The 20,920-nt window shown below is 43.3% G+C and overlaps 1 protein-coding gene across 2 annotated transcripts in view; it reads right to left on the reverse strand.

Moving 5' to 3' along the window:
* LOC128697393 (zinc finger protein 329-like) overlaps positions 1-12,104 on the reverse strand; it is a 46,980-nt gene extending 34,876 nt beyond the window's left edge. For both annotated transcript variants that reach the window (XM_070094230.1, XM_070094229.1), the window contains exon 1: positions 10,682-12,104. The gene's annotated coding sequence lies outside the window, so the exon portion shown is untranslated. The remainder of the gene's footprint in view (positions 1-10,681) is intronic.
* Between the last annotated feature and the right edge of the window lie 8,816 nt (positions 12,105-20,920).

Here is a 20,920-nt window from a genome sequence, read left to right on the forward strand (position 1 = left end):
TTTAAAGAATTTGTTTTTACTCTGATGAAGTTTTAAATTTTCCCTCATGTTTACCATATCGGGAGAAATTTGGGAAATTTCAACTTTGGGAACTTCATATTGTTTTCTGCAGCCCACTAAAAGTTTTGGGTTGATGCCCCTTGGGGTTTTGCAGGTTGGGAATGGAAGACACTGTCATGCGGGATTCGGTCATCTGCAAAAAAACACGGGGTTTGTGGCTGACATCCTTGTCTATGTCGGATATGAGGATGAGGAACAAGAGGGGAGCTTATACTGTCCCTTGGGAACAGAGTTTTTTCACCGTGGGCTGCCTCGGACTTTATTTCTGTTGATTCCCACTTCTGTGTTTCTGTTAGTGGGGGAAATTTAGATCCATCGACCAACTTTTCCTGTTTTTCCCTTTTAGCCCCAATTTTTGCCCCTATTACGCCAGGTCACATTTTGGCCTGGGTTTTGGAAAAGTCTGTATATATTACATCTGCATTTTTTTTGTCTTCATGCATTTGGGACCTTGTCAGAGTGATCCAGTAGTTGAGACAGACAGGAGCGATTTGTTCAAAAACCCATGTTCCCCCTGGGTAATGGGGGGTTTTTTGGATGGGTGGTGATTTTGCTTTTTTGGACCCTTTTTTAAAGATTTTTGGTGATATGGGGATGTTAGTGCTATTGGTCGGGTAGTTCTTTTTTGGGCTTTACTGCCCCTTTGTGGGGGGGCCATTGTTGTTTTTAGTAATGGGGGACGACTTCCCATGCCCCTTTCCCCCATAGGAGGGAAAAAGGGTCTGATGGGGGTTTTGAAAGTTCTTGATGAACACAGATTTCCCAAGAGTCGGGCCCCCGGGGGCAGGGGCAGGGGCATGAACCTGCGGGTTTTTTGGCCGGAAACACGGATGGGGAAATAAAAACCTTTTTGGTTTCAAAAAATTTTTTTGACTTACTCGTCCTGGTTATTGAAAAAACTAGTCATTTGGGGATTTATAGTCACTATTTCCCTTTTTCCCAGGGGAAAAATTTGTTTAATTTAGGGGCCCAAACTGCCCGGTTTGATTTTGATTTGGCATAGGAGAAGAAATACTTTTTTTTTCTTTTATTTCATTTATGGTTTTTTAGTTCTTCCCCTATTCCTGATTTCCTAAAGGTTTTTTTAGTTTAAGTTCGATGTTTTTAAGGTATTTTGTTGTTTATTGCTGGCTTTAGACCCTGTATATTTGCAAAGAAGAATGTTATCGGACTGGTGGTATTGTTGGTACTGGGGGGGGATTTTTTTTCCGGCATTAGTATCTGTATCTGTTGGTTTGGAGTGGAGGCCATCGACTGTGGAGGAGGAATAACATCTTGTAGGAGTGAGGAAGAGCCAGTTGTGAGTGTGGGGGAAGTTCGTGAGGCAGTAGGTAAAATGAAAGGGGGTAAGGCAGCCGGGATTGATGGGATAAAGATAGAAATGTTAAAAGCAGGTGGGGATATAGTTTTGGAGTGGTTGGTGCAATTATTTAATAAATGTATGGAAGAGGGTAAGGTACCTAGGGATTGGCAGAGAGCATGCATAGTTCCTTTGTATAAAGGCAAAGGGGATAAAAGAGAGTGCAAAAATTATAGGGGGATAAGTCCGTTGAGTGTACCTGGTAAAGTGTATGGTAGAGTTATAATTGAAAGAATTAAGAGTAAGACGGAGAATAGAATAGCAGATGAACAAGGAGGCTTTAGGAAAGGTAGGGGGTGTGTGGACCAGGTGTTTACAGTGAAACATATAAGTGAACAGTATTTAGATAAGGCTAAAGAGGTCTTTGTGGCATTTATGGATTTGGAAAAGGCGTATGACAGGGTGGATAGGGGGGCAATGTGGCAGATGTTGCAATTGTATGGTGTAGGAGGTAGGTTACTGAAAGCAGTGAAGAGTTTTTACGAGGATAGTGAGGCTCAAGTTAGAGTATGTAGGAAAGAGGGAAATTTTTTCCCAGTAAAAGTAGGCCTTAGACAAGGATGTGTGATGTCACCGTGGTTGTTTAATATATTTATAGATGGGGTTGTAAGAGAAGTAAATGCGAGGGTCTTGGCAAGAGGCGTGGAGTTAAAAGATAAAGAATCACACACAAAGTGGGAGTTGTCACAGCTGCTCTTTGCTGATGACACTGTGCTCTTGGGAGATTCTGAAGAGAAGTTGCAGAGATTGGTGGATGAATTTGGTAGGGTGTGCAAAAGAAGAAAATTAAAGGTGAATACAGGAAAGAGTAAGGTTATGAGGATAACAAAAAGATTAGGTGATGAAAGATTGAATATCAGATTGGAGGGAGAGAGTATGGAGGAGGTGAACGTATTCAGATATTTGGGAGTGGACGTGTCAGCGGATGGGTCTATGAAAGATGAGGTGAATCATAGAATTGATGAGGGAAAAAGAGTGAGTGGTGCACTTAGGAGTCTGTGGAGACAAAGAACTTTGTCCTTGGAGGCAAAGAGGGGAATGTATGAGAGTATAGTTTTACCAACGCTCTTATATGGGTGTGAAGCGTGGGTGATGAATGTTGCAGCGAGGAGAAGGCTGGAGGCAGTGGAGATGTCATGTCTGAGGGCAATGTGTGGTGTGAATATAATGCAGAGAATTCGTAGTTTGGAAGTTAGGAGGAGGTGCGGGATTACCAAAACTGTTGTCCAGAGGGCTGAGGAAGGGTTGTTGAGGTGGTTCGGACATGTAGAGAGAATGGAGCGAAACAGAATGACTTCAAGAGTGTATCAGTCTGTAGTGGAAGGAAGGCGGGGTAGGGGTCGGCCTAGGAAGGGTTGGAGGGAGGGGGCAAAGGAGGTTTTGTGTGCGAGGGGCTTGGACTTCCAGCAGGCATGCGTGAGCGTGTTTGATAGGAGTGAATGGAGACAAATGGTTTTTAATACTTGACGTGCTGTTGGAGTGTGAGCAAAGTAACATTTATGAAGGGATTCAGGGAAACCGGCAGGCCGGACTTGAGTCCTGGAGATGGGAAGTACAGTGCCTGCACTCTGAAGGAGGGGTGTTAATGTTGCAGTTTAAAAACTGTAGTGTAAAGCACCCTTCTGGCAAGACAGTGATGGAGTGAATGATGGTGAAAGTTTTTCTTTTTCGGGCCACCCTGCCTTGGTGGGAATCGGCCGGTGTGATAATAAAAAAAAAAAATATATATATATATATACACATAAAACAAAAGTGACCGTGAACATTACAGAAAACACACTATGCCTGAAGGGTAAGTATAAAAGATCACTCTTACCCTATGCAAAGACTGAAAAAAGTGCAATTTTCTCGAAATTTTGTTTTTTTCTAAGTAATCAGTTATGCACACATTTCCTGGAATATCTCAGAAGTCATTGACCTATTTCATGTTGTATTACAGTTAATAATAAACAGATTGAAAGGAATTTCCCAGCAAACATAAAACTGAATGTTTTAATTTTGGGTGGCGACACTTTGGAAGTGTCAGTAAGGGGTGATTCCTCGATTAGCGATGAATTCATTTGCCGATGGGGTCTTAGGCCCCTCTGTCATTAAGTGAGGAGAGGCTGTAATATGATGGAATGTAATATGTAATCATTTTGAACGTATGCCTACAGTAGTATGGCTCATTAGAAAAAATTAATTTTAATTTTTTAATTTTAACAAATAGCACAGTTTTGAATCGGCAAATTTCTGTATACTGAATGTTAGGCTACTAAGACAGTCACAGAAATCACTCAGGAGCATGAGAGATCAGTGAAATTTATTTTAAATTTTATGAAAGACTTTCTGTAAGACTTCCTCTTGACAGAATATAGTGTTACACTGCCAAGCATAAGTGCCACTCACAGTGGATGAGTGTGTCCCTGTTTTAACCCTTTCAGGTTTGGTGCTGTACTAGTAGGCTTGCGCGCCAGGGTTGGTGCCGTACTAGTACGCATAAATTCTAGCGGCTTCAAATTAAGCGGGAAACAGCTGGTAGCCCTAGATGTGGGAGAATGGGCCTGCGTGGTCGGTGTGCGTGGTAGAAAAAAATTCTGGGACTCAGTGGCGCATTGTGGGAACGCCATTTAAGTAGACATTATTCACCATGCCTCGCGGTAAGAAGCTCCTCACTCCTCGGCGAATTGGGACACTTTTGTTCCCCAGTGACAGTTCTAATACAGATGGAAGTGCCAGTGAAGATGCGTTTCAATGTTTTGATGAGGTTGTGACCAAAACTAATAACCATAATATCGGAAATAGTGAGGAAAGCCCAGACAACCCTCAGCCTTCCACCTCTGCTGCTGGGCTGTCTTGTTCACGTTCAGTTGTACCAGAATCAAAGAGGAAACTCCTATTTTCCCAAATCCCAGACTCAGATGTGAAAATTGGTGATGATAGTGATAGTGAATATGAACTACAAGCTCTTGAAAACAGTTCCAGTAGTGAAACGTCAATATATATGACGGTATATGCGCTCTGGTAGTGTGCCACATGCTATTCCAAGGGGAAGGAGTACATCTCAGAGTACATCCCGTGGCTGTACAACAGGAACAGACAGTGAAAATGAAGATGATAGTGTTGCAATTGGAATGGAAAATGTGCATGGTGGTGGTGGTGGTGCCGGCCGTGAAGCACCAGCAGTGGGCCATGCTGCCACCCACGCTGCCACCCATGCCACTGCCTCAGCTGATCTACAACAAAGGCCACCATCCCCCACCAACCACACCACCCTCCACAACCACAACCTCCACAACCACAACCACCTGTCAATATCCAGTACCCACCAGCAGACTGCACCTGGGATTGGCAGGAAGCTGCCAATTTTGTTCCAAATCTCCAGTTTGATGAAAGCCAAAGTGGAATATGGCCATCTTGTACACTTGGGAACAATGCCAGTGAACTGGAATGTTTCAAGTTATTCTTTGACGAACCCCTGATGGAAATTGTCAGGGAAAGGAACAGATACTATGAGTACACCATAGCAAACAATATTTTCACCAAACTCATGCCTATACCAGTGGAAGGAGACAACTGTGGCTGAGATGTATCTTTTGTTTGCCACAATAATGTTTATGCCACATGTGTATAAGCACAGTGTGAAATCATACTGGTCAACAGACCGCCTGATTACAACCCCAGGTTTCAGTGATATAATAATACTATTACGTATGCTTCAATTCTCAGACAAAGCCAGGCCTGACAGAAACGACAGGTTATATAAGATTAGGAATGTGTTTGTGTATCTGAAACAGAAATTCAATATGTATTTTTATCCCTTCAGGAAGCTTGTTATTGATGAGTCTTTGATTCTGTTCAAAGGAAGACTCTCACTCAAGCAGTATATACCAAGCAAGAGGAAACGCTTTGGTATAAAGTTGTTTGTACTTGTGATTGTTACAGTGGTCTGGTATTGGATATTATTGTGTACACTGGAAGTAATACATTGCGAGATACCAGGAAGTTACTGGGTAACTCCGGTGATGTGGTTAGAACAATGATGGAACCATATCTTGGTAAGCGACATATATACTGATAACTGGTACACAAGCCCCTTACTCAGTGATTTCTTGCGAGTGAACATGACAGATGTGTGTGGCACAGAGCGTGTAAATCGTAAACATATGCCCAGGTTCGACGCTGGCACTCGTAGAGGTGAGGTGCAGGCGTTTGCTGCCAATGATATCATGGCATTTCAGTGGCATGACAAACAAGATGTCACACTGTTGTCATCAGTTCACCCTAATGAAATGACAGACACTGGCAGGCAGCATAGAGAAAGCAATGAACCCATTCTAAAACCTGCAGCTGTGATTGACTACACCTTCAATATGCATTCAGTGGACAAATGTGACATGCAGATTGGGTTTGCTGATTGTGTTCGCAAGAGTTATAAGTGGTACATAACTCTTTTTCCATATTCTGGACATTTCCATGCTCATATTGTGTAGTATAGAAAAAGAAATAACTTACAAAATAGTGCTCATATTGGTCTCACAGGCCATAAAAGTTACTTGAAAAAAAAAATTAAAAAATAAAAGAAAATAGTACCGAAAAAAGAAAATAAAGTAATATTGGGTGACTGGCAGTAGGCGATGTTACCGTATGCCAGTCATTTTCTGTCAACTTCACGCCTCCATATCTCGGTAAGTACAGTGAACCCCGGTTTACGATCAGCTCCCAATGCGACCAATTATGTAAGTGTATTTATGTAAGTGCGTTTGTATGTGTATGCTTGGGGGTCTGAAATGGACTAATCTAATTCACAATATTCCTTATGGGAACAAATTTGGTCAGTACTGGCACCTGAACATACTTCTGGAATGAAATAATATCGTAAACCGGGGGTTCACTGTATTGATGGTAAAAAATTTTTTGTTTAGCCTATAAAATTAAAAAAAAAAAAATATCTTTTCATAAGAAAAAATAATTTTTTTTCGAATTTTTACTGACCCTGAGAACAGGTTTGGGAGAGGGCCTGCCAACCCTGAAAGGGTTAAAGGTAACAGTGGAGTGGGAGAAGCATCAGTGGTGGTTGGCACTGATAATTCCCTGTTTTAAAGGTAACAGTGGAGTGGGAGAAGCATCAGTGGTGGCTGGCACTGATAATTCCCTGTTTTAAAGGTAACAGTGGAGTGGGAGAAGCATCAGTGGTGGCTGGCACTGTGGTGTCCATGAGATAATAGCAAGGTCATTATGTTTATTAGTGACTATACTCTATATGACCAAAGTACTTCAGCTATATACTTATTCAAACCTCCCACCACTACAGAAATCAGTATTAGAACTCACCACATAATACAGGATATAAACAACCACTATTTAAACCTAAAAGATGAATGATCACGTTGACCCTGATCTAAACCTCCATAATCTAACACACAATCAAAACTTATTGGAAAGTAACTGCCTTTATTACACATCACAAGCCAGCACTATCCTGAACACTGCTCAAAGTCTATCAGTTCTTAACTACAACATCAGGTCCTTAAGCAAACACTATGATGACCTCCTGGCACTCCTTGAGTCACTAAAGACACCCTTCTCCTGCATTATTCTTATTGAGACCTGGCTTAAGCAGGACACAATTGATATCTACCCACTGCCAGGATACACAGCAATCCACAACTGCAGACCATACCAAGTTGGAGGTGGTAATGCAGTCTATTACTCTAACCAACTATCTTGTATTAGCACTAATTGCTTAAGTGATGAATATGGGGAATACATTTTTGCTAATTTTACTGTAAAAAACCTCAAGACGCCTATAAAAGTCGGTGCCATATACCGGTTACCCCACACAAACATCCCAAACTTCAGTGAGAATCTAAAGTCACTAATAACAAACAGACAAATGAACAAGCACCACCTTCTCTTAGCTGGAGACTTCAATATCAACCTTGGCCTACCAGATGATCAGACTGTAACTGATTTCATCAACAATATGAACAACACACTTCTCATACCAACAATAACTAAACCAACCAGGCTGACTCAGACAAGTGCAACCATAATAGACCACATATGGACCAATATACTGGCCCCCCTTAAATCAGGGTTAATCACAGACAGCACTACTGACCACTACCCAACCTTCCACTTAATGAACATTAGTAAGCCACCACTCGAATACAACAAAGTTTCATTTAGACTCCATGACGAGGCCTCAATAAGGAATTTCACAGCAGACTTAGAGACTGTTGACTGGCCTACAGAATTCTCCAATGCCAATGGTATTGAAGATTGGACAGACATTTTTCCTAACAAAAATTAGACTATACAACAAACATAGTCCTATAAAAACGAAACAGATCACGAATAAACAGCTTGGTTGCCCATGGCTAACCAGCAGCATTCTGAAATCCATTGATAAGAAACACCAATATGAAAAGCAATATAGACAGGGCTTAATACACAGATATTCCTAAACAATATTCAACAGTTCTCACCAAATTAATAAAGAAAGCCAAACAACTGTACTACTCCAGCAGATTCACTGACACAAGAGGAGATATAAAAAAGACCTGGAAAACACTTTCCCAGATTCTGGGGACCCACAAACTGAAAAAAACCAAGAATATTGTTCTAACTAAACCTCATGAAACACCACTGCATCCCACTGATACAGCTAACAAGATAAACGACTTCTTCTCAAACATAGGATCTAATCTCGCCAGTAAAATCCCACGTACCAATGCCCGTGCTGGGGACTACCTAGATGGGAATTTCCCAAATTCATTCTATCTTGTACCAACTGAGCCCACAGAAGTCACTGCGATCATAAAGTCACTTAAAATTTGTCTCGCGTCCCACCATTATTATACAAGCGAGCGGCCCATGTCCTTTCGCATGCTATTACATTACTTTTTAACAAGTCACTAGAAACTAGCACTTTCCCGACACTACTCAAGACAGCAAGGGTTACACCAATACATAAAGGTGGTGACCCTACAGACATAAACAACTATAGGCCAATATCAAACTTACCATTGCTATCCAAAATCTTCGAGAAACTTGTGCACAGGAGAGTACATTCATTTATAACGTCACAAAACATACTCAACCCCTCCCAATTTGGATTCAGGAAAAATAAAAGCACTAATGATGCAATTATAAAAATGCTAGACCTGCTTAACAAAGCATTGGAAAATAAGGAATATCCGCTAGGAATTTTTATTGACCTAAGAAAAGCGTTTGACACAGCAGACCACGGCATCCTACTCCACAAACTTGACCACTATGGTATAAGAGGCCATGCGCTTGCATATTTTAAATCCTACCTTTCTAATAGGTATCAGCATGTCACCATTAAAGACAGCCTCATCAATACGGACACTTGATACTGGAGTTCCACAGGGAAGTGTCCTTGGACCCCTGCTCTTCCTCATTTACATCAATAATCTTCCAAACATATCCCAACACCTGAAACCCATTCTCTTTGCTGACGACATGACTTATGTTATCTCCCACCCTAATCTTGCCACCCTCAACACCATTGTTAACAAGGAGCTGCTCAAAATATCGACTTGGAGGACAGCCAGTAAACTTACACTTAACACTGGCAAAACCTACTATATTATGTTTGGTAGCAGAGCAGGTGTTGTGCAACTTAACATTAAGATCGACAACACTCTAATTGCCAGACATAATGAGGGCAAATTCCTTGGCCTATACCTCGACAACAACCTAAATTTCAGCACCCATACCCAACACACAACAAAAAAAGTATCGAAAACGGTGGGGATCCTCTCCAAGATAGGATACTACGTACCGCAAACTGCCCTTCTCACACTATGCAATTCACTTACATATCCATACCTCACCTATGCTATCTGTGCTTGGGGTTCAACTGCAGCAACACAACTAAAGCCAATAATAACCCAACAAAAAGCCGCAGTAAGAATAATCACTAAATCCCATCCCTGGCAACACCCCCTCCCCCACTCTTCATAGATCTAAACTTACTCCCTGTCAGAACATCCACACTTACTACTGTGCAATCTATATCTACAGGACCTTAAATTCCAATATTAACCTTGACCTAAAATGTTTCCTTGATAGTTGTGACAGGATCCACAGGCATAACACCAGACACAAACATCTCTACGACATTCCCCGTGTTCGACTAAACCTTTACAAAAATTCAATGTATTTCAAAGGACCTAAAACCTGGAACACCCTACCTGAGAACTCTAGAACTGCAGACACATTCATCACTTTCAAAACTACAGTTAGAAAACATCTTATCTCCCTGATCCACCCCGACAACTAACTACATAATAACCACCTGGTGGTTCACAATTACTCTCACTCACTCACTGACTATAAACCCAGAAATACTAACCTTAATCTTAAAATAATAAATCCTAACTAGTCATAAGTTTGCCTATGATACTCAAATATAGACACCTTATATTGTGCCAAAACAAAAGCATTCACATTGCTAAACTCACAAATTATGATGTAGTCACTTAGCCTTAATACCATAATCTATAAGGATTTAATGTTAAGAATTAATCGAAGTCTGCTCGAAATGCCTAGCCATGCTAGGTGTCCTAGTGGCCCCCTCTGTAGTTAGTATTTTATAACATGTAAACCACAAAATACCCAAAACCTGTAAACCCCACATTGTAACCCTTATAGAGAATAAACTTGAATTGAATTGAATTAAGACTTTATTCAGCCTGGCCAGGCAAGTCTTAGTGGCTGAAATGTTTTACTCAATAATTGTCATAACTGTACATTGTGTCTTATTAATGAGCTTGTTGGTATATTATACCATTAACAGGCAGAAAATTAATACCACTGATGTACAAAGAATTTATACCAATGACATACAAGGAATTAATAAAATTGATATACAGTAGGGTCCTGCTTTACAGCATTTTACCTTATGGTCATTTCACTAATACGTTTCAGATTATGACTGTTCAACTGCCTCCCACCATACATAAGGGGGATTACCAATAGATCCCTGGTTCATACATCAGTTTGCATGCAGTCAGCAGTAAAAGCCTGGTTGATCAGACCCTGATCCACCACAAGGCCTGGTCTCAGACCGAGCTGCAGGGGCAGTGATCCCCGAAACCCTCTCCAGGTAAACTAGCAGTTATCCTGGTCCAGCAACAGTTATCCTCGTCAACCATGAATATTCATAACCAAAGTACAGTATATGACACAATAAAGAAGAAAATCAATAAAAAGAACGAACGGAAACACTAAACACATGTACTGTCATACCAGGTAAACCGGTCCAGCATTAGTTATCTTGGTCTGGCAGCAGTTATCTTGGTCCAGCAACAGTTATGGTGGTCCAGCAACAATTATGGTAGTCCAGTAAGATATGTTGGTCCAACAATAGTTATGGTGGTCCAGTAAGTTATGGTGGCCCAGCAAATTATGGTAGTCCAGCAGTTATCCTGGCCCAGCAGCAGTTATGGTGGTTCAGCAACAGTTATGGTGGTTCAGCAGTTATGCTGGTCCAGCAAGATATGGTGATCCAGCAACAGTTATGCTGGTCCAGTAACAGTTATGCTGGTCCAGCAACAGTTATGCTGGTCCAGTAACAGTTATGGTGGTCCAGCAACAGTTATGCAGGTCCAGTAACAGTTATGGTGGTCCAGCAACAGTTATGGTGGTCCAGCAACAGTTATGGTGGTCCAGCAAGTTATGGTGGTCCAGCAACAGTTATGGTGGTCCAGAAAGTTATGGTGGTCCAGCAAGTTATACTGGTCCACCAAGTTATGGTGATCCAGCAAGTTATGGTGGTCCAGCAACAGTTATGGTGGTCCAGCAACAGTTATGGTGGTCCAGCAAGTTATGGTGGTCCAGCAAGTTATGGTGATCCAGCAACAGTTATGGTGGTCCAGCAAGTTATGGTGATCCAGCAACAGTTATGGTGGTCCAGCAACAGTTATGGTGGTCCAGCAATAGTTATGGTGGTCCAGCAATAGTTATGGTGGTCCAGCAAGTTATGGTGATCCACCAACAGTTATGGTGGTCCAGCAAGTTATGGTGGTCCAGCAAGTTATGGTGGTCCAGCAACAGTTATGGTGGTCCAGCAACAGTTATGGTGGTCCAGCAAGTTACGGTGGTCCAGCAAGTTATGGTGATCCAGCAACAGTTATGGTGGTCCAGCAACAGTTATGGTGGTCCAGCAACAGTTATGGTGATCCAGCAACAGTTATGGTGATCCAGCAACAGTTATGGTGATCCAGCAACAGTTATGGTGGTCCAGCAACAGTTATGGTGGTCCAGCAACAGTTATGGTGGTCCAGCAAGTTATGGTGGTCCAGCAACAGTTATGGTGGTCCAGCAACAGTTATGGTGGTCCAGCAACAGTTATGGTGGTTCAGCAAGTTATGGTGGTCCAGCAACAGTTATGGTGGTCCAGCAACAGTTATGGTGGTCCAGCAACAGTTATGGTGGTCCAGCAAGTTATGGTGGTCCAGCAACAGTTATGGTGGTCCAGCAACAGTTATGGTGGTCCAGCAACAGTTATGGTGGTCCACAACTTAATATTTCTCACAGCTACAAACATTGTTTTTCTTCATCTTATTATAACACTTTATTTAGTAAATTTTCTTTTGCCTCCAGAACTTGATACAGTCCAGCTGTTGTTGTTGTTGTTGTTTTTGTTGTTGTTGTTGTTGTTGGGTTAATGGGTTGAGACGGTCCAGAGGACGTGTGAACCCCACCATAGTGGCTTCTGAAACCCACAGTTAATGAACCCCACCATAGTGGCTACTGAAACCCACAGTTAATGAACCCCACCATAGTGGCTACTGAAACCCACAGTTAACGACCCCTACCATAGTGGCTACTGAAACCCACAGTTAATGAACCACACCATAGTGGCTACTGAAACCCACAGTTAATTAACCCCACCATAGTGGCTACTGAAACCCACAGTTAACCCCACCATAGTGGCTACCGAAACCTACAGTTAATTAACCCCACCATAGTGGCTACTGAAACCCACAGTTAATGAACCCCACCATAGTGGCTACTGAAACCCACAGTTAATGAACCCCACCTTAGTGGCTACTGAAACCCACCTCTTCAATGGGGGATCCTTGGCGTGGGGAAGAGGCTCTTGGTCTGAGGAATTAGACCTGTCGATCTCCTTCCTCAGACCGAACCTAATTACTCCCCAATCCCCCCTTCCCTCTCCCATCCTCCCCATTCTCCCCTTTTTCCTTTCCTCCTCCTCCCCGCAGCTCCCTTTTGCCCTTCCTTTTGCCTTTCCTTTTTGGCCTTTGGGATTTTTTCCCACAGGCACGCTAGTTCCTAGGTAAGGGAAAGGGTGTCGGGGTCCATCCCATTCCGTTGAGGTTCTTGGCAGTGGCGTAGTTTGCCGTGGAATCTGGATTGCCTGGGGATGTCCCGATTCCTCTCCGGTATCCCAGAGGGTGGCTTTGGGTGTCTTTCGGGCGAAGGAGGTATACTTTGTGGCGGATATCCGGCTGCCCTCTCTTTTGTCCATCGAGGTAGCTCGGCAGATGTGAGGTTGCTATCCCGGATTGCTGGTTTACTGGCATGATCGGTAGGGTATGGCACAGGTTCCATGCTGCATCTGCGCTACTTGCGGTGCTGAGGTCCTCTTGGACGCGTAGGGAGATTTCTGGCCCTTTCATTCCTCCTAGGAACTATCCCTCCCCGGTCCCCCCTTTTTTATTCTTTTTTTTTATTTTTATTTTCTTCTTTCTTTTTTTTCTTAAAAACAAAAAGAAAGAAGTAACCTAACCATGGAAGCCCTAGTCCATGAACCTTCTACCCCCGGGCCCCTTCTAGATACCACACCCCGTTCTGACCCCGCCTCGTCTTTGGACTGCCTCTGTACCTCTTGCCGGTGGTGTTTCCTCACCAGCTTCAGGTACTGAGGTCTCGACTGACTCCGATTTATCTGACCTCCGCTCTCCTTTGACCATGCTTCCGGCCTCTCCCTCTACGGTGCGGCAATTTTCGAATCGCCGGCCCGTTCCACATCGGACCAACTCTGGTCCCACTCCTAAACACCAACGACAATTACCTGCTGATGATACTTCTCCACCTTCTCGTTCTTCTCAGAAAAGATTGACACGTCCTGCACTCCCTTTCCACGCTCAGTTTTCAGAATGCACAATGGACTAAATTCTTCACTTTATGACCAACTTCCTCTATTGCCTATCTTTCTGACCATAGTATTGGCAAGGCACTCCTATGCCATGTTGGTAAAGATATTTCTTTTCATGCTCTTAAGAGCGGTACGTGCATCATCAATGTACAGAATGCTACCCAAGCTCATGATCTTTCTCTTCTTTCCCATATTGATACTGTTCCTGTCACTATTGAAAAACATCATTCCCTCAATTCTTGTAGTGGTACCGTCATTCTGCCCCATACCATAGTTCAACAAAATTTCCAGACATGTGGCAATGACATTCTTGAACAGCTGGAACTCCAAGATCTCCCAATCCTCAAGGTAGACACTTATGTTCTTCCTGCCTGCGGGCGGAGACGATACCCTAGCAATGTGGCTCGTTTAACTTTTGACAGCCGTGAACTCCCATCCTAAGTTTATGTAGCAGGACACCGGTTACAAGTTCGAAAGGTGATCCCTACACCGCAACAGTGTAGAAATTGCTGGCGATTTGGCCATCCAGCGAAATATTGCAGATCTATAGCCGAATGCCCAGACTGTGGTGCCGATGACCATTCTAATACGTCTTGCAATCGACCTCCCTCTTGCCTTAATTGTCATGAGGCTCACCCTTCATACTCTCGCCGTTGCCAAGTCTACTTAAATGAGCGGGAAATCCGTTACCTCAAAGAGGCAGAAGGTCTCCCTTATGCCATGGCAGTTTCTCATCTCCACCTCCAAGGGAGACTACCTCGTGTTTCATATTCCCGTGTTTCAAAACGTCCTCCCACTTCTGGGGTCCCATCTTCTGCAGCCTCCTCTGTGGTTACCTCTCCAATAGTCACTCCTGCATCTTATTCTTTTGCTGTCCTTGGCTCAGACGTCCCTACTTCAACGCCTCAGTCTGTTCTCGCTTCTTCGTGTTCTCCCTCACAAGCCTCGGTATCGACGAGATCTCGAACGACACGTCCTCCCAATCGTCCCTCTACTTCTCAGAAGTCAAAAAAGGTCCTTTAACCCCTCCTTCCCTTCTTCTACCTCCTCATTTGCCAGCAGTCACCGGCTCTTCAACACGCAAGTTATACTTTTGTATCAATCAAATCACAGATTACTCGGGTAGATAATTTCCAGTAGATCCTTCATGTGTTAGCTCAAATCACCGACCAGTATGGTTTAAATAAGTGACCAACTGATCAGATCAGATCGACTGGTCCGAACCCTTGACTGGTCCGAACCCTGGACTGGTCCGAACCCTTGACTGGTCCGAACCCTTGACTGGTTTCAAACGGTTTCGTTGGACAATAAATCAGACTGTAAACGGATGGGGTTGTAGGCGCCCTTATAAACACAAACATTAAATATATACCAGGAACGTGCATGGTAAGCTGTCCAATATACAAAAACAGTTAGAAACAGAAATACAAATAACTAGAGCTTCATTTAAGGAGGTTATTAATAGAATATTCAAGAGGTTGCTAGTAGAATTGCAGTAAATCAACCATTCAAATCATTATGAAGCTGTGTGTAGTCTGTGGTCAGTCAAACAAACGGGCTTCCACATGCATAAATTGTCATTTTTGTGGAAATTGGTGTCACGCCCCTTGTGCAGATATCCAAGAACTAGGTACAAGCAGTATTAAAACAGGGAAGTGTTTTTGGGTATGCCCAAATGAGATAAATCTGTGGACTGAAATCACAAGGGTATTAAAAGAGGTCAACATCAAAGCTGCTTTCATAGAAAACCTGGAAGCTTTCTACAACAGATGGGAACATAAAAAGTCTGGGCTGAATGGTACTCCCCTTGATACTGGCCATGTAGTCAGAAACTGTAAGGCTGGAGATGATGTCCTGGTAGTCAGTAAATGTGGGGCTGATAGTGCTGTCCTGGGAGACAGTAATGGTGAAGCTGGAGGTGCTGTCCTGGGAGACAGTAATGGTGAAGCTGGAGGTGCTGTCCTGGGAGACAGTAATGGTGAAGCTGGAGATGCTGTCCTGGGAGACAATAATGGTGAAGCTGGAGATGCTGTCCTGGGAGACAGTAATGGTGAAGCTGGAGATTTTGTCCAGGTAGTCGGGAATTATACGCAGGAAGGAATACATATAAATGACCTCATAGGGGACAGGAGCCATAGTAGGGAAACAAGTGTAGTCAAAGATAAGATAAAACCAATATTGCAAACTAGAAATACCGCAGGAAATAGCAAACAAGAGGACTCCACTAGCAATAGTGAGGATATATTACCAAAAACAACTGGTGGGAGCTCCATTGTTGCTGCTAGGGAGGATAGAAGTAAGACAGGGAAACATGCACCAACAGGGAATACAGTCACAGAAACCCAAGGCAAACGGAAACCAAGCCTGTGCACATACTATGCACTTGGTATCTGCTGGTATGGGAAATCTGGAAAAACAGATGGGACGTGCAACTATGACCACCCTAGAAAATGCCATGCCCATATGACAACAGGAAAATGCAAACTCCCTTCCTGTAAGCTTTTTCACCCTGAACTGTGTACCTCTTCAGTACAGGAAATACTGTACTATAACTTAAATTGCCAGGCATACCGTCTAAAGGGGACAAAAAGATACAAAACATCCAGGCCATGGGAAAACCTGGGTAGCCACAGCCACTCAAGAGGGAGAGGTTTTTTAGTGTCAGGAAGGAAAAAAAACTGGCAGGAAATGGCAGAAATCGTACACCAAATCCAGTCATTCCTGGAGTGGAACCACAGTCGATGGCCTCCACTCCAAACCAACAGATACAGATACTAATGCCGGAAAAAAAATCCCCCCCCCAGTACCAACAATACCACCAGTCCGATAACATTCTTCTTGGCAAATATACAGGGTCTAAAGCCAGCAACAAACAACAAAATACCTTTCATCCGTGGACTGCTTGCAGAGGCAAAGGCAATGTTTGCGGCTTTCACTGAGACCCACATAAAGGATCACTTGGACAACGAAATATGGATCCCAGGTTACAACCTATACAGATGTGACAGAGTGAACAGGCAAAAGGGGGGGGGGGTTGGCCTGTACATTGCAGAGTCACTTGTTTGCACAGAACTGCTAAATGCCTCAAATGATATAGTGGAAGTTTTAGCAGTAAAGGTCGAGAACCAAAACCTAGTCATTGTGGTAGTCTACAAGCCTCTGGATGCAACATCCCAGCAATTCCAGGAACAGCTGTTAAAAATTGACCACTGTCTGGAAAATCTTCCAGCTCCTGCACCCAACATCTTGCTCCTGGGGGATTTCAACTTAAGGCACCTAAAATGGAGGAATATAGCAAATAATATTGTTAATATGGCTCTCTTAAAGAAATTGGAGCACGCATCAATAATTGGGCCTCTACCCTTCAGACAGAACTGTTTGCCATACTCCTTGCACTGAAATGCATCTATGTATCAAAGATTGACAGTTTAACTGTAACTGATTCTCTGTCATCCATAAATGCTCTCAACTCATTAAGCATAAATTGTGGCATGCTTGTGTCAGAAGCCAGACACAGGTATGGTAGGATTGTGGACAGTGGAGTCAGAGTGCACATGCTGTGGATTCCATCTCACATTGGTCTTCAGATGCATGATAGAACTGATAAATTGGCTAAGCTGTATGCTTTCAAAGAGGGAGTAGATTACAATCTTGGCTTGTAAGGTAGTAGTTTGAGAACAATAATACGAAAAGAACTTCAGCTGAATTTTATGGACTTAAGGCTCAGGGAGATTGACACCAGTGAGTCCATCTATCATCATTCTATCATGCAGGAGGAGCCACATGTCTATGGTGCATCCAACAAAATAAGCAGACTCTTGGATGTCACTACCGCCCGGCTCCGGCTGGGTTACAAGTATCTTTGGCAGGTTAAATCACCACCACCAGATGTAGACCAAACGAAATGTAAACTTTGCCAGATGGATTATTGTCACACCTTGCGTCATTATGTACTGGAGTGTGATAAAATTAATGAATTTAGAAACAACTCACTCAGAAGTGTTCAAGAAATGGCTAAGTATTTTATCCACAGTGGTATATTACAGACCATTCTGGAAAAATACCCTGACTTTGCTAGCTGTAAATAAAGCATTACCACATATGTGCATGTGTGTGTGTGTGTGTGTGTGTGTGTGTGTGTGTGTGTGTGTGTGTGTGTGTGTGTGTGTGTTTGTGTGTTTGTGTGTGTGTGTGTGAGTGTGTGTGTGTGTGTGTGTGTGTGTGTGTGTGTGTGTGTGTGTGTGTGAGTATGAGTGTGTGTGTGTATGAGTGTGTGTGTGTGTATGAGTGTGTGTGTGTGTGTGTGTATGAGTGTGTGTGCGTGTGTGTGTATGAGTTTGTGTGTGTGTGTGTGTGTGTGTGTTTATGTGTGTGTGTGTATGAATTTGTATGTGTGTGTGTGTGTGTGTGTGTGTGTGAGAAAGAGAGACTCAGCAATCAACATTTGCACCAATAACTCACTACAGTTGTGACCGGGTGTGGAAGTGTGAATTGCTCATTATTCTAAAATTTGTTCATGATTGCAGCCATGTATAAACGTAAGTAACCATTCTTACAGTATTCATTACCTTTGTAACTTGTGAGTTCATTACCTTTGTAACTTGTGAGTTCATTACCTTGTACCTAGTTCAGCCATCAAAACTTTGGAGCCCGGTCCCTGGACCCATTGTGTACCTCTGTAATCTGTAAATACCTTTGTAACTTGTCATGATTGTGACTAGACCTACCTGGAGTTCATTACCTTTGTAAATTGTGAGTTTATTACCTTTGTAAATTGTGAATTCATTGTCCTGGGAGACAGAAATGGTGAAGCTGGAGATACTGTCCTGGGAGACAGTAATGGTGAAGCTGGAGATTTTGTCCAGGTAGTCGGGAATTATACGCAGGAAGGAATACATATAAATGACCTCATAGAAGACAGGAGCCATAGTAGGGAAACAAGTGTAGTCAAAGATAAGATAAAACCAATATTGCAAACAAGAAATACCGCAGGAAATAGCAAACAAGAGGACTCCAATAGCAATAGTGAGGATAAATTACCAAAAACAACTGGTGGGAGCTCCATTGTTGGTGCTAGGGAGGATAGGAATAAGACAGGGAAACATGCACCAACAGGGAATACAGTCACAGAAACCCAAGGCAAACGGAAACCAAGCCTGTGCACATACTATGCACTTGGTATCTGCTGGCATGGGAAATCTGGAAAAACAGATGGGACATGCAACTATGACCACCCTAGAAAATGTCATGTCCATATGACAACAGGAAAATGCAAACTCCCTTCCTGTAAGCTTTTTCACCCTGAAATGTGTACCTCTTCAGTACAGGAAAGACTGTGCTATAACTTAAATTGCCAGGCATACCATCTAAAGGGGACAAAAAGATACAAAACATCCAGGCCATGGGAAAACCTGGGTAGCCACAGACACTCAAGAGGGAGAGGTTTTTTAGTGCCAGGAAGGAAAAAAAACTGGCAGGAAATGGCAGAAATCGTACACCAAATCCAGTCATTCCTGGAGTGGAACCACAGTCGATGGCCTCCACTCCAAACCAACAGATACAGATACTAATGCCGGAAAAAAAATCCCCCCCCCAGTACCAACAATACCACCAGTCCGATAACATTCTTCTTTGCAAATATACAGGGTCTAAAGCCAGCAACAAACAACAAAATACCTTTCATCCGTGGACTGCTTGCAGAGGCAAAGGCAATGTTCGCGGCTTTCACTGAGACCCACATAAAGGATCACTTGGACAACGAAATATGGATCCCAGGTTACAACCTATACAGATGTGACAGAGTGAACAGGCAAAAGGGGGGGGTTGGCCTGTACATTGCAGAGTCACTTGTTTGCACAGAACTGCTTAATGCCTCAAATGACGTAGTGGAAGTTTTAGCAGTAAAGGTCGAGAACCAAAACCTAGTCATTGTGGTAGTCTACAAGCCTCCGGATGCAACTTCCCAGCAATTCCAGGAACAGCTGTTAAAAATTGACCACTGTCTGGAAAATCTTCCAGCTCCTGCACCCAACATCTTGCTCCTGGGGGATTTCAACTTAAGGCACCTAAAATGGAGGAATATAGCAAATAATATTGTTGCAGAAATAACACCAGGAGGCAGCTCTGATGAAAACTCACACTCACACGAGCTTTTAAATCTCTGCACAAAATTCACTACCTACGAAGATGCTATCAAAACCCTCAAGTCTCAGTATATTAAACCTACAAATGAAATCTTTGCACGCTATCGCCTTGCAACTCGCCGCCAGCACTGAAAATTTTAGGTAAGGACTGTCACTTCCAAGCAGTGACAGCTGCTCAGTATTGTGAAGAGTCCATTAGGGATGCTTTTATCAGTGGCCTGCAATCACCAATAATAAGGCAGCGTTTATTGGAGAATAAAACTCTCGACTTAGCCGCTGCCTTTGACCAGGCAAGAGCTCTAGATTCAGCCCAGAAGAATTCTGAAGTATACAGTACCACTCAGCCTTCTCGAGTGGTAAGTGCTGCAATTCCTGACCAAGACTCTTGCAATGAAGTTACTGTGGAACCTGCCTCAGTGACAGCAGCAGCAGGTACGGTGTGTTTCTTTTGTGGTTTTTCAAGACATCCACGTCCAAAGTGTCCTGCTCGTGAAGCAATGTGCCACAAAGTGCCACCCGAAGCCCGCCAGGGTCTGTTGGTAATCCCCCCTTTCCCCGGAGGCAGTTGAACAGTCTGGGGCCCCTGACACTTTTTTAAGGCTTTTAATGCTAGTGACACCCCGGGGTTTTCTTTGGGCCCGTCGGTGTTTTTTGCTTCAGGCGATTTTCGTGTGCAATTTCCCGGGACTACCCCCTCGGGGATTTTCCCCGGGTGTAAAATCATGCATTTTCCCCCCGCGCCCCAAGGAATCGGGTTTGGGGAACCTGGGCCCCCAGCAATTGAGGTGTTTTATCCCCCATGCGGGTGGAAAGTTCTCTTGTACATTTTCTAGGTGGGGAAATTTCACCTGCCTTGAAAGGGCGTTAGGGGCAGCAAATTCCGCCTAAAAGGGGAACAAGTGACCTGAAGAGGCCATCATGGGCTTGGCCCCCCTAGTTTTAAAGGGTTTCCCTATTATCCATCCTGTCATTTTTCTAGCAGATGGGTTGATACAATGTTATGGTCCTGGAGCAGCAGCAGGATAATACTGCACCACCTCTTGGGGCCCTTAACAACAACAACAGTTTGGTGTGTGTCATGGGCGCCAACACATGGTGTGTGATTCTCTTCTCTTCTATCCATATATTAGTGATGCAGATTACATGGTGAGTTTAAATATGTGGCCTATAGTTATAACTTTTCTCTTGACATATGCAAGACATCACCATCCCTGTAGAAGC

The sequence above is a fragment of the Cherax quadricarinatus genome, chromosome 44 (genome assembly GCF_038502225.1).
Source record: "Cherax quadricarinatus isolate ZL_2023a chromosome 44, ASM3850222v1, whole genome shotgun sequence".
NCBI lineage: Eukaryota > Metazoa > Arthropoda > Malacostraca > Decapoda > Parastacidae > Cherax > Cherax quadricarinatus.